Source organism: Schistocerca nitens, chromosome 10, assembly GCF_023898315.1.
Source record: "Schistocerca nitens isolate TAMUIC-IGC-003100 chromosome 10, iqSchNite1.1, whole genome shotgun sequence".
NCBI classification, from domain to species: domain Eukaryota; kingdom Metazoa; phylum Arthropoda; class Insecta; order Orthoptera; family Acrididae; genus Schistocerca; species Schistocerca nitens.
In genome coordinates this window covers 132,396,958-132,412,836 of record NC_064623.1, presented here as the reverse complement: position 1 = coordinate 132,412,836, position 15,879 = coordinate 132,396,958, and the positions used below count along the sequence as shown (strand labels likewise).

Here is a 15,879-nt window from a genome sequence, read left to right as displayed (position 1 = left end):
TCGTAATACCAGAGCATCGAAACTACTTGGAACTCTTGTGTATATGAACTTGACCGCGCCTTTGTACACTGGTCCCTTCACCCCTACAAACCAACCAACCATCAGGTCCGTGCACATCAGAGTAGCAAAGAATGGAAAACAGCGCAGCTTTGTTGCGCTTGGGGGCGTAGCTCAGTTGGTAGAGCGTTCGATTTGCATGTGAAAGGTCCCGGGTTCAAGCCCCGGCGCCTCCATGTTTTGTGGACAGTGCAAGGTAAGTGTTGGTCGCGGCGATCCTAAAGACACGCAAGATGTTGCAAAGCCAGCGTCACAGCTCATGTGATGTATACTGACGTAAGGAGAGCAAGACGTAAATGTGAGGACCGGCTGTTGTCGAGGTGTCATCGAGTGCAAATCTGTCTTAGGTATAACGGCCTAACCTCAAAGAAGTCTAGAGAGTGGACAACACGTTCGTCTTACTCAGAGCGGTGGCCGAACGCTATTTTCGACGTTGTGCGCGCCACTTTAATTTTGGCCAACTACGATTCGATACAGAATGCAGGAAACCTGAAAGACACCCTCACGGACACATTGAGAACAGTGTTTGTCTGCGGAATAATGGGAGTGCAAGGGGTCTGTGATATTGATATGGTTGTATGTAGCACTATTTGTCATCAGCGGGCGTAGCTCAGATGGTAGAGCGCTCGCTTAGCATGCGAGAGGTACTGGGATCGATACCCAGCGCCTCCAGAATTTTTAACACACCTACATGCGCACACTGCCACGCAAGTGGGATAATTCACAGCCAGCGAATGTGTCAAGGCAGATACGAGCGAACGATTAGCAGCCACAACTGGCAAGCGTGATGTTACGCGCAGGAAGCACCCTCCTCCCACCGCTACACTGAATTTAGAAACAGTACAAGTCTGCCCTTAAGATTCTCAAACCTATGTCGGAAAGATCTGCCTTACGCCGAGTTCACAAAAATCCCACTGCACATTCCCATTCTTTACGTGCAGTCGGCTGCTACTGGTGTTGCTAGTTGTGACTGCTGATGACAGATGCCGTAGCAATCAATTCATGGAGTGAGTTGTATGTTTTGCGATACTCTGTCTCTGACAAGCAAGCAGAGGTGACACAGGCGCGAACACGGGAAGCTTGCAGCCCCTCGCTGCCTGCAGACACCGAGCAGCCACACTAGGTGGGCGGCCTAAGCCGTAGGCGAAATGTGCTCACTCGCTTGGGCGCGACGTCAAGCTCTAAATAAGGCTTTCACTAGCGTGAGCGTTGCGTGAGCGTCGTGGAAGGTCGGAAAAGTCGTCTGCATGGGTGAGTGCCATGTTTGGGGAGCGTTTCGTAGTTTGCGCAGTGCAAAGGAGACGCGGAAACGTGTTGTGGCCCAGTGTTTTGCAGTTGGACGACAAGAGTGGTACACAGTAGTAAAGTGCGAGGCAGTGAGTTGGCATGAACAGTCGAGTGCACAATTGGGCTTCAGATGTGCTTGTTACCTCAGGCGCGGTGTGATTGTCGACAAGGTTTGTGACTGTCCTTTCAAAAAATGGCTCTGAGCACTATGGGACTCAACTGCTGTGGTCATCAGTCGACTGTCCTTTCAATTTAAGACGTTAAATACAGACGTAATTTGTAGTCGTAATACCAGAGCATCGAAACTACTTGGAACTCTTGTGTATATGAACTTGACCGCGCCTTTGTACACTGGTCCCTTCACCCCTACAAACCAACCAACCATCAGGTCCGTGCACATCAGAGTAGCAAAGAATGGAAAACAGCGCAGCTTTGTTGCGCTTGGGGGCGTAGCTCAGTTGGTAGAGCGTTCGCTTTGCATGTGAAAGGTCCCGGGTTCAAGCCCCGGCGCCTCCATGTTTTGTGGACAGTGCAAGGTAAGTGTTGGTCGCGGCGAGCCTAAAGACACGCAAGATGTTGCAAAGCCAGCGTCACAGCTCATGTGATGTATACTGACGTAAGGAGAGCAAGACGTAAATGTGAGGACCGGCTGTTGTCGAGGTGTCATCGAGTGCAAATCTGTCTTAGGTATAACGGCCTAACCTCAAAGAAGTCTAGAGAGTGGACAACACGTTCGTCTTACTCAGAGCGGTGGCCGAACGCTATTTTCGACGTTGTGCGCGCCACTTTAATTTTGGCCAACTACGATTCGATACAGAATGCAGGAAACCTGAAAGACACCCTCACGGACACATTGAGAATAGTGTTTGTCTGCGGAATAATGGGAGTGCAAGGGGTCTGTGATATTGATATGGTTGTATGTAGCACTATTTGTCATCAGGGGGCGTAGCTCAGATGGTAGAGCGCTCGCTTAGCATGCGAGAGGTACTGGGATCGATACCCAGCGCCTCCAGAATTTTTAACACACCTACATGCGCACACTGCCACGCAAGTGGGATAATTCACAGCCAGCGAATGTGTCAAGGCAGATACGAGCGAACGATTAGCAGCCACAACTGGCAAGCGTGATGTTACGCGCAGGAAGCACCCTCCTCCCACCGCTACACTGAATTTAGAAACAGTACAAGTCTGCCCTTAAGATTCTCAAACCTATGTCGGAAAGATCTGCCTTGCGCCGAGTTCACAAAAATCCCACTGCACATTCCCATTCTTTACGTGCAGTCGGCTGCTACTGGTGTTGCTAGTTGTGACTGCTGATGACAGATGCCGTAGCAATCAATTCATGGAGTGAGTTGTATGTTTTGCGATACTCTGTCTCTGACAAGCAAGCAGAGGTGACACAGGCGCGAACACGGGAAGCTTGCAGCCCCTCGCTGCCTGCAGACACCGAGCAGCCACACTAGGTGGGCGGCCTAAGCCGTAGGCGAAATGTGCTCACTCGCTTGGGCGCGACGTCAAGCTCTAAATAAGGCTTTCACTAGCGTGAGCGTTGCGTGAGCGTCGTGGAAGGTCGGAAAAGTCGTCTGCATGGGTGAGTGCCATGTTTGGGGAGCGTTTCGTAGTTTGCGCAGTGCAATGGAGACGCGGAAACGTGTTGTGGCCCAGTGTTTTGCAGTTGGACGACAAGAGTGGTACACAGTAGTAAAGTGCGAGGCAGTGAGTTGGCATGAACAGTCGAGTGCACAATTGGGCTTCAGATGTGCTTGTTACCTCAGGCGCGGTGTGATTGTCGACAAGGTTTGTGACTGTCCTTTCAAAAAATGGCTCTGAGCACTATGGGACTCAACTGCTGTGGTCATCAGTCGACTGTCCTTTCAATTTAAGACGTTAAATACAGACGTAATTTGTAGTCGTAATACCAGAGCATCGAAACTACTTGGAACTCTTGTGTATATGAACTTGACCGCGCCTTTGTACACTGGTCCCTTCACCCCTACAAACCAACCAACCATCAGGTCCGTGCACATCAGAGTAGCAAAGAATGGAAAACAGCGCAGCTTTGTTGCGCTTGGGGGCGTAGCTCAGTTGGTAGAGCGTTCGCTTTGCATGTGAAAGGTCCCGGGTTCAAGCCCCGGCGCCTCTATGTTTTGTGGACAGTGCATGGTAAGTGTTGGTCGCGGCGAGCCTAAAGACACGCAAGATGTTGCAAAGCCAGCGTCACAGCTCATGTGATGTATACTGACGTAAGGAGAGCAAGACGTAAATGTGAGGACCGGCTGTTGTCGAGGTGTCATCGAGTGCAAATCTGTCTTAGGTATAACGGCCTAACCTCAAAGAAGTCTAGAGAGTGGACAACACGTTCGTCTTACTCAGAGCGGTGGCCGAACGCTATTTTCGACGTTGTGCGCGCCACTTTAATTTTGGCCAACTACGATTCGATACAGAATGCAGGAAACCTGAAAGACACCCTCACGGACACATTGAGAATAGTGTTTGTCTGCGGAATAATGGGAGTGCAAGGGGTCTGTGATATTGATATGGTTGTATGTAGCACTATTTGTCATCAGGGGGCGTAGCTCAGATGGTAGAGCGCTCGCTTTCTGTGAGAGGTACTGGGATCGATACCCAGCGCCTCCAGAATTTTTAACACACCTACATGCGCACACTGCCACGCAAGTGGGATAATTCACAGCCAGCGAATGTGTCAAGGCAGATACGAGCGAACGATTAGCAGTCACAACTGGCAAGCGTGACGTTACGCGCAGGAAGCACCCTCCTCCCACCGCTACACTGAATTTAGAAACAGTACAAGTCTGCCCTTAAGATTCTCAAACCTATGTCGGAAAGATCTGCCTTGCGCCGAGTTCACAAAAATCCCACTGCACATTCCCATTCTTTACGTGCAGTCGGCTGCTACTGGTGTTGCTAGTTGTGACTGCTGATGACAGATGCCGTAGCAATCAATTCATGGAGTGAGTTGTATGTTTTGCGATACTCTGTCTCTGACAAGCAAGCAGAGGTGACACAGGCGCGAACACGGGAAGCTTGCAGCCCCTCGCTGCCTGCAGACACCGAGCAGCCACACTAGGTGGGCGGCCTAAGCCGTAGGCGAAATGTGCTCACTCGCTTGGGCGCGACGTCAAGCTCTAAATAAGGCTTTCACTAGCGTGAGCGTTGCGTGAGCGTCGTGGAAGGTCGGAAAAGTCGTCTGCATGGGTGAGTGCCATGTTTGGGGAGCGTTTCGTAGTTTGCGCAGTGCAATGGAGACGCGGAAACGTGTTGTGGCCCAGTGTTTTGCAGTTGGACGACAAGAGTGGTACACAGTAGTAAAGTGCGAGGCAGTGAGTTGGCATGAACAGTCGAGTGCACAATTGGGCTTCAGATGTGCTTGTTACCTCAGGCGCGGTGTGATTGTCGACAAGGTTTGTGACTGTCCTTTCAAAAAATGGCTCTGAGCACTATGGGACTCAACTGCTGTGGTCATCAGTCGACTGTCCTTTCAATTTAAGACGTTAAATACAGACGTAATTTGTAGTCGTAATACCAGAGCATCGAAACTACTTGGAACTCTTGTGTATATGAACTTGACCGCGCCTTTGTACACTGGTCCCTTCACCCCTACAAACCAACCAACCATCAGGTCCGTGCACATCAGAGTAGCAAAGAATGGAAAACAGCGCAGCTTTGTTGCGCATGGGGGCGTAGCTCAGTTGGTAGAGCGTTCGCTTTGCATGTGAAAGGTCCCGGGTTCAAGCCCCGGCGCCTCCATGTTTTGTGGACAGTGCATGGTAAGTGTTGGTCGCGGCGAGCCTAAAGACACGCAAGATGTTGCAAAGCCAGCGTCACAGCTCATGTGATGTATACTGACGTAAGGAGAGCAAGACGTAAATGTGAGGACCGGCTGTTGTCGAGGTGTCATCGAGTGCAAATCTGTCTTAGGTATAACGGCCTAACCTCAAAGAAGTCTAGAGAGTGGACAACACGTTCGTCTTACTCAGAGCGGTGGCCGAACGCTATTTTCGACGTTGTGCGCGCCACTTTAATTTTGGCCAACTACGATTCGATACAGAATGCAGGAAACCTGAAAGACACCCTCACGGACACATTGAGAATAGTGTTTGTCTGCGGAATAATGGGAGTGCAAGGGGTCTGTGATATTGATATGGTTGTATGTAGCACTATTTGTCATCAGGGGGCGTAGCTCAGATGGTAGAGCGCTCGCTTAGCATGCGAGAGGTACTGGGATCGATACCCAGCGCCTCCAGAATTTTTAACACACCTACATGCGCACACTGCCACGCAAGTGGGATAATTCACAGCCAGCGAATGTGTCAAGGCAGATACGAGCGAACGATTAGCAGTCACAACTGGCAAGCGTGATGTTACGCGCAGGAAGCACCCTCCTCCCACCGCTACACTGAATTTAGAAACAGTACAAGTCTGCCCTTAAGATTCTCAAACCTATGTCGGAAAGATCTGCCTTGCGCCGAGTTCACAAAAATCCCACTGCACATTCCCATTCTTTACGTGCAGTCGGCTGCTACTGGTGTTGCTAGTTGTGACTGCTGATGACAGATGCCGTAGCAATCAATTCATGGAGTGAGTTGTATGTTTTGCGATACTCTGTCTCTGACAAGCAAGCAGAGGTGACACAGGCGCGAACACGCGAAGCTTGCAGCCCCTCGCTGCCTGCAGACACCGAGCAGCCACACTAGGTGGGCGGCCTAAGCCGTAGGCGAAATGTGCTCACTCGCTTGGGCGCGACGTCAAGCTCTAAATAAGGCTTTCACTAGCGTGAGCGTCGTGGAAAGTCGGAAAAGTCGTCTGCATGGGTGAGTGCCATGTTTGGGGAGCGTTTCGTAGTTTGCGCAGTGCAATGGAGACGCGGAAACGTGTTGTGGCCCAGTGTTTTGCAGTTGGTCGACAAGAGTGGTACACAGTAGTAAAGTGCGAGGCAGTGAGTTGGCATGAACAGTCGAGTGCACAATTGGGCTTCAGATGTGCTTGTTACCTCAGGCGCGGTGTGATTGTCGACAAGGTTTGTGACTGTCCTTTCAAAAAATGGCTCTGAGCACTATGGGACTCAACTGCTGTGGTCATCAGTCGACTGTCCTTTCAATTTAAGACGTTAAATACAGACGTAATTTGTAGTCGTAATACCAGAGCATCGAAACTACTTGGAACTCTTGTGTATATGAACTTGACCGCGCCTTTGTACACTGGTCCCTTCACCCCTACAAACCAACCAACCATCAGGTCCGTGCACATCAGAGTAGCAAAGAATGGAAAACAGCGCAGCTTTGTTGCGCTTGGGGGCGTAGCTCAGTTGGTAGAGCGTTCGCTTTGCATGTGAAAGGTCCCGGGTTCAAGCCCCGGCGCCTCCATGTTTTGTGGACAGTGCATGGTAAGTGTTGGTCGCGGCGAGCCTAAAGACACGCAAGATGTTGCAAAGCCAGCGTCACAGCTCATGTGATGTATACTGACGTAAGGAGAGCAAGACGTAAATGTGAGGACCGGCTGTTGTCGAGGTGTCATCGAGTGCAAATCTGTCTTAGGTATAACGGCCTAACCTCAAAGAAGTCTAGAGAGTGGACAACACGTTCGTCTTACTCAGAGCGGTGGCCGAACGCTATTTTCGACGTTGTGCGCGCCACTTTAATTTTGGCCAACTACGATTCGATACAGAATGCAGGAAACCTGAAAGACACCCTCACGGACACATTGAGAATAGTGTTTGTCTGCGGAATAATGGGAGTGCAAGGGGTCTGTGATATTGATATGGTTGTATGTAGCACTATTTGTCATCAGCGGGCGTAGCTCAGATGGTAGAGCGCTCGCTTAGCATGCGAGAGGTACTGGGATCGATACCCAGCGCCTCCAGAATTTTTAACACACCTACATGCGCACACTGCCACGCAAGTGGGATAATTCACAGCCAGCGAATGTGTCAAGGCAGATACGAGCGAACGATTAGCAGTCACAACTGGCAAGCGTGATGTTACGCGCAGGAAGCACCCTCCTCCCACCGCTACACTGAATTTAGAAACAGTACAAGTCTGCCCTTAAGATTCTCAAACCTATGTCGGAAAGATCTGCCTTGCGCCGAGTTCACAAAAATCCCACTGCACATTCCCATTCTTTACGTGCAGTCGGCTGCTACTGGTGTTGCTAGTTGTGACTGCTGATGACAGATGCCGTAGCAATCAATTCATGGAGTGAGTTGTATGTTTTGCGATACTCTGTCTCTGACAAGCAAGCAGAGGTGACACAGGCGCGAACACGGGAAGCTTGCAGCCCCTCGCTGCCTGCAGACACCGAGCAGCCACACTAGGTGGGCGGCCTAAGCCGTAGGCGAAATGTGCTCACTCGCTTGGGCGCGACGTCAAGCTCTAAATAAGGCTTTCACTAGCGTGAGCGTTGCGTGAGCGTCGTGGAAGGTCGGAAAAGTCGTCTGCATGGGTGAGTGCCATGTTTGGGGAGCGTTTCGTAGTTTGCGCAGTGCAATGGAGACGCGGAAACGTGTTGTGGCCCAGTGTTTTGCAGTTGGACGACAAGAGTGGTACACAGTAGTAAAGTGCGAGGCAGTGAGTTGGCATGAACAGTCGAGTGCACAATTGGGCTTCAGATGTGCTTGTTACCTCAGGCGCGGTGTGATTGTCGACAAGGTTTGTGACTGTCCTTTCAAAAAATGGCTCTGAGCACTATGGGACTCAACTGCTGTGGTCATCAGTCGACTGTCCTTTCAATTTAAGACGTTAAATACAGACGTAATTTGTAGTCGTAATACCAGAGCATCGAAACTACTTGGAACTCTTGTGTATATGAACTTGACCGCGCCTTTGTACACTGGTCCCTTCACCCCTACAAACCAACCAACCATCAGGTCCGTGCACATCAGAGTAGCAAAGAATGGAAAACAGCGCAGCTTTGTTGCGCTTGGGGGCGTAGCTCAGTTGGTAGAGCGTTCGCTTTGCATGTGAAAGGTCCCGGGTTCAAGCCCCGGCGCCTCCATGTTTTGTGGACAGTGCATGGTAAGTGTTGGTCGCGGCGAGCCTAAAGACACGCAAGATGTTGCAAAGCCAGCGTCACAGCTCATGTGATGTATACTGACGTAAGGAGAGCAAGACGTAAATGTGAGGACCGGCTGTTGTCGAGGTGTCATCGAGTGCAAATCTGTCTTAGGTATAACGGCCTAACCTCAAAGAAGTCTAGAGAGTGGACAACACGTTCGTCTTACTCAGAGCGGTGGCCGAACGCTATTTTCGACGTTGTGCGCGCCACTTTAATTTTGGCCAACTACGATTCGATACAGAATGCAGGAAACCTGAAAGACACCCTCACGGACACATTGAGAATAGTGTTTGTCTGCGGAATAATGGGAGTGCAAGGGGTCTGTGATATTGATATGGTTGTATGTAGCACTATTTGTCATCAGCGGGCGTAGCTCAGATGGTAGAGCGCTCGCTTAGCATGCGAGAGGTACTGGGATCGATACCCAGCGCCTCCAGAATTTTTAACACACCTACATGCGCACACTGCCACGCAAGTGGGATAATTCACAGCCAGCGAATGTGTCAAGGCAGATACGAGCGAACGATTAGCAGCCACAACTGGCAAGCGTGATGTTACGCGCAGGAAGCACCCTCCTCCCACCGCTACACTGAATTTAGAAACAGTACAAGTCTGCCCTTAAGATTCTCAAACCTATGTCGGAAAGATCTGCCTTGCGCCGAGTTCACAAAAATCCCACTGCACATTCCCATTCTTTACGTGCAGTCGGCTGCTACTGGTGTTGCTAGTTGTGACTGCTGATGACAGATGCCGTAGCAATCAATTCATGGAGTGAGTTGTATGTTTTGCGATACTCTGTCTCTGACAAGCAAGCAGAGGTGACACAGGCGCGAACACGGGAAGCTTGCAGCCCCTCGCTGCCTGCAGACACCGAGCAGCCACACTAGGTGGGCGGCCTAAGCCGTAGGCGAAATGTGCTCACTCGCTTGGGCGCGACGTCAAGCTCTAAATAAGGCTTTCCCTAGCGTGAGCGTTGCGTGAGCGTCGTGGAAGGTCGGAAAAGTCGTCTGCATGGGTGAGTGCCATGTTTGGGGAGCGTTTCGTAGTTTGCGCAGTGCAATGGAGACGCGGAAACGTGTTGTGGCCCAGTGTTTTGCAGTTGGACGACAAGAGTGGTACACAGTAGTAAAGTGCGAGGCAGTGAGTTGGCATGAACAGTCGAGTGCACAATTGGGCTTCAGATGTGCTTGTTACCTCAGGCGCGGTGTGATTGTCGACAAGGTTTGTGACTGTCCTTTCAAAAAATGGCTCTGAGCACTATGGGACTCAACTGCTGTGGTCATCAGTCGACTGTCCTTTCAATTTAAGACGTTAAATACAGACGTAATTTGTAGTCGTAATACCAGAGCATCGAAACTACTTGGAACTCTTGTGTATATGAACTTGACCGCGCCTTTGTACACTGGTCCCTTCACCCCTACAAACCAACCAACCATCAGGTCCGTGCACATCAGAGTAGCAAAGAATGGAAAACAGCGCAGCTTTGTTGCGCTTGGGGGCGTAGCTCAGTTGGTAGAGCGTTCGCTTTGCATGTGAAAGGTCCCGGGTTCAAGCCCCGGCGCCTCCATGTTTTGTGGACAGTGCATGGTAAGTGTTGGTCGCGGCGAGCCTAAAGACACGCAAGATGTTGCAAAGCCAGCGTCACAGCTCATGTGATGTATACTGACGTAAGGAGAGCAAGACGTAAATGTGAGGACCGGCTGTTGTCGAGGTGTCATCGAGTGCAAATCTGTCTTAGGTATAACGGCCTAACCTCAAAGAAGTCTAGAGAGTGGACAACACGTTCGTCTTACTCAGAGCGGTGGCCGAACGCTATTTTCGACGTTGTGCGCGCCACTTTAATTTTGGCCAACTACGATTCGATACAGAATGCAGGAAACCTGAAAGACACCCTCACGGACACATTGAGAATAGTGTTTGTCTGCGGAATAATGGGAGTGCAAGGGGTCTGTGATATTGATATGGTTGTATGCAGCACTATTTGTCATCAGGGGGCATAGCTCAGATGGTAGAGCGCTCGCTTAGCATGCGAGAGGTACTGGGATCGATACCCAGCGCCTCCAGAATTTTTAACACACCTACATGCGCACACTGCCACGCAAGTGGGATAATTCACAGCCAGCGAATGTGTCAAGGCAGATACGAGCGAACGATTAGCAGTCACAACTGGCAAGCGTGATGTTACGCGCAGGAAGCACCCTCCTCCCACCGCTACACTGAATTTAGAAACAGTACAAGTCTGCCCTTAAGATTCTCAAACCTATGTCGGAAAGATCTGCCTTGCGCCGAGTTCACAAAAATCCCACTGCACATTCCCATTCTTTACGTGCAGTCGGCTGCTACTGGTGTTGCTAGTTGTGACTGCTGATGACAGATGCCGTAGCAATCAATTCATGGAGTGAGTTGTATGTTTTGCGATACTCTGTCTCTGACAAGCAAGCAGAGGTGACACAGGCGCGAACACGGGAAGCTTGCAGCCCCTCGCTGCCTGCAGACACCGAGCAGCCACACTAGGTGGGCGGCCTAAGCCGTAGGCGAAATGTGCTCACTCGCTTGGGCGCGACGTCAAGCTCTAAATAAGGCTTTCACTAGCGTGAGCGTTGCGTGAGCGTCGTGGAAGGTCGGAAAAGTCGTCTGCATGGGTGAGTGCCATGTTTGGGGAGCGTTTCGTAGTTTGCGCAGTGCAATGGAGACGCGGAAACGTGTTGTGGCCCAGTGTTTTGCAGTTGGACGACAAGAGTGGTACACAGTAGTAAAGTGCGAGGCAGTGAGTTGGCATGAACAGTCGAGTGCACAATTGGGCTTCAGATGTGCTTGTTACCTCAGGCGCGGTGTGATTGTCGACAAGGTTTGTGACTGTCCTTTCAAAAAATGGCTCTGAGCACTATGGGACTCAACTGCTGTGGTCATCAGTCGACTGTCCTTTCAATTTAAGACGTTAAATACAGACGTAATTTGTAGTCGTAATACCAGAGCATCGAAACTACTTGGAACTCTTGTGTATATGAACTTGACCGCGCCTTTGTACACTGGTCCCTTCACCCCTACAAACCAACCAACCATCAGGTCCGTGCACATCAGAGTAGCAAAGAATGGAAAACAGCGCAGCTTTGTTGCGCTTGGGGGCGTAGCTCAGTTGGTAGAGCGTTCGCTTTGCATGTGAAAGGTCCCGGGTTCAAGCCCCGGCGCCTCCATGTTTTGTGGACAGTGCATGGTAAGTGTTGGTCGCGGCGAGCCTAAAGACACGCAAGATGTTGCAAAGCCAGCGTCACAGCTCATGTGATGTATACTGACGTAAGGAGAGCAAGACGTAAATGTGAGGACCGGCTGTTGTCGAGGTGTCATCGAGTGCAAATCTGTCTTAGGTATAACGGCCTAACCTCAAAGAAGTCTAGAGAGTGGACAACACGTTCGTCTTACTCAGAGCGGTGGCCGAACGCTATTTTCGACGTTGTGCGCGCCACTTTAATTTTGGCCAACTACGATTCGATACAGAATGCAGGAAACCTGAAAGACACCCTCACGGACACATTGAGAATAGTGTTTGTCTGCGGAATAATGGGAGTGCAAGGGGTCTGTGATATTGATATGGTTGTATGTAGCACTATTTGTCATCAGGGGGCGTAGCTCAGATGGTAGAGCGCTCGCTTAGCATGCGAGAGGTACTGGGATCGATACCCAGCGCCTCCAGAATTTTTAACACACCTACATGCGCACACTGCCACGCAAGTGGGATAATTCACAGCCAGCGAATGTGTCAAGGCAGATACGAGCGAACGATTAGCAGCCACAACTGGCAAGCGTGATGTTACGCGCAGGAAGCACCCTCCTCCCACCGCTACACTGAATTTAGAAACAGTACAAGTCTGCCCTTAAGATTCTCAAACCTATGTCGGAAAGATCTGCCTTGCGCCGAGTTCACAAAAATCCCACTGCACATTCCCATTCTTTACGTGCAGTCGGCTGCTACTGGTGTTGCTAGTTGTGACTGCTGATGACAGATGCCGTAGCAATCAATTCATGGAGTGAGTTGTATGTTTTGCGATACTCTGTCTCTGACAAGCAAGCAGAGGTGACACAGGCGCGAACACGGGAAGCTTGCAGCCCCTCGCTGCCTGCAGACACCGAGCAGCCACACTAGGTGGGCGGCCTAAGCCGTAGGCGAAATGTGCTCACTCGCTTGGGCGCGACGTCAAGCTCTAAATAAGGCTTTCACTAGCGTGAGCGTTGCGTGAGCGTCGTGGAAGGTCGGAAAAGTCGTCTGCATGGGTGAGTGCCATGTTTGGGGAGCGTTTCGTAGTTTGCGCAGTGCAATGGAGACGCGGAAACGTGTTGTGGCCCAGTGTTTTGCAGTTGGACGACAAGAGTGGTACACAGTAGTAAAGTGCGAGGCAGTGAGTTGGCATGAACAGTCGAGTGCACAATTGGGCTTCAGATGTGCTTGTTACCTCAGGCGCGGTGTGATTGTCGACAAGGTTTGTGACTGTCCTTTCAAAAAATGGCTCTGAGCACTATGGGACTCAACTGCTGTGGTCATCAGTCGACTGTCCTTTCAATTTAAGACGTTAAATACAGACGTAATTTGTAGTCGTAATACCAGAGCATCGAAACTACTTGGAACTCTTGTGTATATGAACTTGACCGCGCCTTTGTACACTGGTCCCTTCACCCCTACAAACCAACCAACCATCAGGTCCGTGCACATCAGAGTAGCAAAGAATGGAAAACAGCGCAGCTTTGTTGCACTTGGGGGCGTAGCTCAGTTGGTAGAGCGTTCGCTTTGCATGTGAAAGGTCCCGGGTTCAAGCCCCGGCGCCTCCATGTTTTGTGGACAGTGCATGGTAAGTGTTGGTCGCGGCGAGCCTAAAGACACGCAAGATGTTGCAAAGCCAGCGTCACAGCTCATGTGATGTATACTGACGTAAGGAGAGCAAGACGTAAATGTGAGGACCGGCTGTTGTCGAGGTGTCATCGAGTGCAAATCTGTCTTAGGTATAACGGCCTAACCTCAAAGAAGTCTAGAGAGTGGACAACACGTTCGTCTTACTCAGAGCGGTGGCCGAACGCTATTTTCGACGTTGTGCGCGCCACTTTAATTTTGGCCAACTACGATTCGATACAGAATGCAGGAAACCTGAAAGACACCCTCACGGACACATTGAGAATAGTGTTTGTCTACGGAATAATGGGAGTGCAAGGGGTCTGTGATATTGATATGGTTGTATGTAGCACTATTTGTCATCAGGGGGCGTAGCTCAGATGGTAGAGCGCTCGCTTAGCATGCGAGAGGTACTGGGATCGATACCCAGCGCCTCCAGAATTTTTAACACACCTACATGCGCACACTGCCACGCAAGTGGGATAATTCACAGCCAGCGAATGTGTCAAGGCAGATACGAGCGAACGATTAGCAGTCACAACTGGCAAGCGTGCTGTTACGCGCAGGAAGCACCCTCCTCCCACCGCTACACTGAATTTAGAAACAGTACAAGTCTGCCCTTAAGATTCTCAAACCTATGTCGGAAAGATCTGCCTTGCGCCGAGTTCACAAAAATCCCACTGCACATTCCCATTCTTTACGTGCAGTCGGCTGCTACTGGTGTTGCTAGTTGTGACTGCTGATGACAGATGCCGTAGCAATCAATTCATGGAGTGAGTTGTATGTTTTGCGATACTCTGTCTCTGACAAGCAAGCAGAGGTGACACAGGCGCGAACACGGGAAGCTTGCAGCCCCTCGCTGCCTGCAGACACCGAGCAGCCACACTAGGTGGGCGGCCTAAGCCGTAGGCGAAATGTGCTCACTCGCTTGGGCGCGACGTCAAGCTCTAAATAAGGCTTTCACTAGCGTGAGCGTTGCGTGAGCGTCGTGGAAGGTCGGAAAAGTCGTCTGCATGGGTGAGTGCCATGTTTGGGGAGCGTTTCGTAGTTTGCGCAGTGCAATGGAGACGCGGAAACGTGTTGTGGCCCAGTGTTTTGCAGTTGGACGACAAGAGTGGTACACAGTAGTAAAGTGCGAGGCAGTGAGTTGGCATGAACAGTCGAGTGCACAATTGGGCTTCAGATGTGCTTGTTACCTCAGGCGCGGTGTGATTGTCGACAAGGTTTGTGACTGTCCTTTCAAAAAATGGCTCTGAGCACTATGGGACTCAACTGCTGTGGTCATCAGTCGACTGTCCTTTCAATTTAAGACGTTAAATACAGACGTAATTTGTAGTCGTAATACCAGAGCATCGAAACTACTTGGAACTCTTGTGTATATGAACTTGACCGCGCCTTTGTACACTGGTCCCGTCACCCCTACAAACCAACCAACCATCAGGTCCGTGCACATCAGAGTAGCAAAGAATGGAAAACAGCGCAGCTTTGTTGCGCTTGGGGGCGTAGCTCAGTTGGTAGAGCGTTCGATTTGCATGTGAAAGGTCCCGGGTTCAAGCCCCAGCGCCTCCATGTTTTGTGGACAGTGCAAGGTAAGTGTTGGTCGCGGCGAGCCTAAAGACACGCAAGATGTTGCAAAGCCAGCGTCACAGCTCATGTGATGTATACTGACGTAAGGAGAGCAAGACGTAAATGTGAGGACCGGCTGTTGTCGAGGTGTCATCGAGTGCAAATCTGTCTTAGGTATAACGGCCTAACCTCAAAGAAGTCTAGAGAGTGGACAACACGTTCGTCTTACTCAGAGCGGTGGCCGAACGCTATTTTCGACGTTGTGCGCGCCACTTTAATTTTGGCCAACTACGATTCGATACAGAATGCAGGAAACCTGAAAGACACCCTCACGGACACATTGAGAATAGTGTTTGTCTGCGGAATAATGGGAGTGCAAGGGGTCTGTGATATTGATATGGTTGTATGTAGCACTATTTGTCATCAGGGGGCGTAGCTCAGATGGTAGAGCGCTCGCTTAGCATGCGAGAGGTACTGGGATCGATACCCAGCGCCTCCAGAATTTTTAACACACCTACATGCGCACACTGCCACGCAAGTGGGATAATTCACAGCCAGCGAATGTGTCAAGGCAGATACGAGCGAACGATTAGCAGCCACAACTGGCAAGCGTGATGTTACGCGCAGGAAGCACCCTCCTCCCACCGCTACACTGAATTTAGAAACAGTACAAGTCTGCCCTTAAGATTCTCAAACCTATGTCGGAAAGATCTGCCTTGCGCCGAGTTCACAAAAATCCCACTGCACATTCCCATTCTTTACGTGCAGTCGGCTGCTACTGGTGTTGCTAGTTGTGACTGCTGATGACAGATGCCGTAGCAATCAATTCATGGAGTGAGTTGTATGTTTTGCGATACTCTGTCTCTGACAAGCAAGCAGAGGTGACACAGGCGCGAACACGGGAAGCTTGCAGCCCCTCGCTGCCTGCAGACACCGAGCAGCCACACTAGGTGGGCGGCCTAAGCCGTAGGCGAAATGTGCTCACTCGCTTGGGCGCGACGTCAAGCTCTAAATAAGGC

General features: G+C 50.7%; 19 non-coding genes across 19 annotated transcripts; all 19 read left to right on the top strand.

The window, feature by feature from the left end:
* Positions 1-160: 160 nt before the first annotated feature.
* On the top strand, positions 161-233 carry Trnaa-ugc (transfer RNA alanine (anticodon UGC)). The gene has a single exon. It is a non-coding gene; the product is annotated as a tRNA-Ala (tRNA).
* Positions 234-656: 423 nt separating this feature from the next.
* Trnaa-agc (transfer RNA alanine (anticodon AGC)) lies at positions 657-729 on the top strand. Its single transcript has one exon. It is a non-coding gene; the product is annotated as a tRNA-Ala (tRNA).
* Positions 730-1,787: 1,058 nt separating this feature from the next.
* Positions 1,788-1,860, top strand: Trnaa-ugc (transfer RNA alanine (anticodon UGC)). The gene has a single exon. It is a non-coding gene; the product is annotated as a tRNA-Ala (tRNA).
* A 423-nt stretch (positions 1,861-2,283) lies between these two features.
* On the top strand, positions 2,284-2,356 carry Trnaa-agc (transfer RNA alanine (anticodon AGC)). The gene has a single exon. It is a non-coding gene; the product is annotated as a tRNA-Ala (tRNA).
* Positions 2,357-3,414: 1,058 nt separating this feature from the next.
* Trnaa-ugc (transfer RNA alanine (anticodon UGC)) lies at positions 3,415-3,487 on the top strand. Its single transcript has one exon. It is a non-coding gene; the product is annotated as a tRNA-Ala (tRNA).
* A 1,552-nt stretch (positions 3,488-5,039) lies between these two features.
* On the top strand, positions 5,040-5,112 carry Trnaa-ugc (transfer RNA alanine (anticodon UGC)). Its single transcript has one exon. It is a non-coding gene; the product is annotated as a tRNA-Ala (tRNA).
* A 423-nt stretch (positions 5,113-5,535) lies between these two features.
* Trnaa-agc (transfer RNA alanine (anticodon AGC)) lies at positions 5,536-5,608 on the top strand. The gene has a single exon. It is a non-coding gene; the product is annotated as a tRNA-Ala (tRNA).
* Positions 5,609-6,655: 1,047 nt separating this feature from the next.
* Positions 6,656-6,728, top strand: Trnaa-ugc (transfer RNA alanine (anticodon UGC)). Its single transcript has one exon. It is a non-coding gene; the product is annotated as a tRNA-Ala (tRNA).
* Positions 6,729-7,151: 423 nt separating this feature from the next.
* Positions 7,152-7,224, top strand: Trnaa-agc (transfer RNA alanine (anticodon AGC)). The gene has a single exon. It is a non-coding gene; the product is annotated as a tRNA-Ala (tRNA).
* Positions 7,225-8,282: 1,058 nt separating this feature from the next.
* On the top strand, positions 8,283-8,355 carry Trnaa-ugc (transfer RNA alanine (anticodon UGC)). Its single transcript has one exon. It is a non-coding gene; the product is annotated as a tRNA-Ala (tRNA).
* A 423-nt stretch (positions 8,356-8,778) lies between these two features.
* Positions 8,779-8,851, top strand: Trnaa-agc (transfer RNA alanine (anticodon AGC)). The gene has a single exon. It is a non-coding gene; the product is annotated as a tRNA-Ala (tRNA).
* Positions 8,852-9,909: 1,058 nt separating this feature from the next.
* Trnaa-ugc (transfer RNA alanine (anticodon UGC)) lies at positions 9,910-9,982 on the top strand. Its single transcript has one exon. It is a non-coding gene; the product is annotated as a tRNA-Ala (tRNA).
* A 423-nt stretch (positions 9,983-10,405) lies between these two features.
* Trnaa-agc (transfer RNA alanine (anticodon AGC)) lies at positions 10,406-10,478 on the top strand. The gene has a single exon. It is a non-coding gene; the product is annotated as a tRNA-Ala (tRNA).
* Positions 10,479-11,536: 1,058 nt separating this feature from the next.
* On the top strand, positions 11,537-11,609 carry Trnaa-ugc (transfer RNA alanine (anticodon UGC)). The gene has a single exon. It is a non-coding gene; the product is annotated as a tRNA-Ala (tRNA).
* Positions 11,610-12,032: 423 nt separating this feature from the next.
* On the top strand, positions 12,033-12,105 carry Trnaa-agc (transfer RNA alanine (anticodon AGC)). Its single transcript has one exon. It is a non-coding gene; the product is annotated as a tRNA-Ala (tRNA).
* A 1,058-nt stretch (positions 12,106-13,163) lies between these two features.
* On the top strand, positions 13,164-13,236 carry Trnaa-ugc (transfer RNA alanine (anticodon UGC)). The gene has a single exon. It is a non-coding gene; the product is annotated as a tRNA-Ala (tRNA).
* A 423-nt stretch (positions 13,237-13,659) lies between these two features.
* Trnaa-agc (transfer RNA alanine (anticodon AGC)) lies at positions 13,660-13,732 on the top strand. Its single transcript has one exon. It is a non-coding gene; the product is annotated as a tRNA-Ala (tRNA).
* Positions 13,733-14,790: 1,058 nt separating this feature from the next.
* On the top strand, positions 14,791-14,863 carry Trnaa-ugc (transfer RNA alanine (anticodon UGC)). Its single transcript has one exon. It is a non-coding gene; the product is annotated as a tRNA-Ala (tRNA).
* A 423-nt stretch (positions 14,864-15,286) lies between these two features.
* Positions 15,287-15,359, top strand: Trnaa-agc (transfer RNA alanine (anticodon AGC)). The gene has a single exon. It is a non-coding gene; the product is annotated as a tRNA-Ala (tRNA).
* The last annotated feature ends 520 nt before the right edge of the window (positions 15,360-15,879 follow it).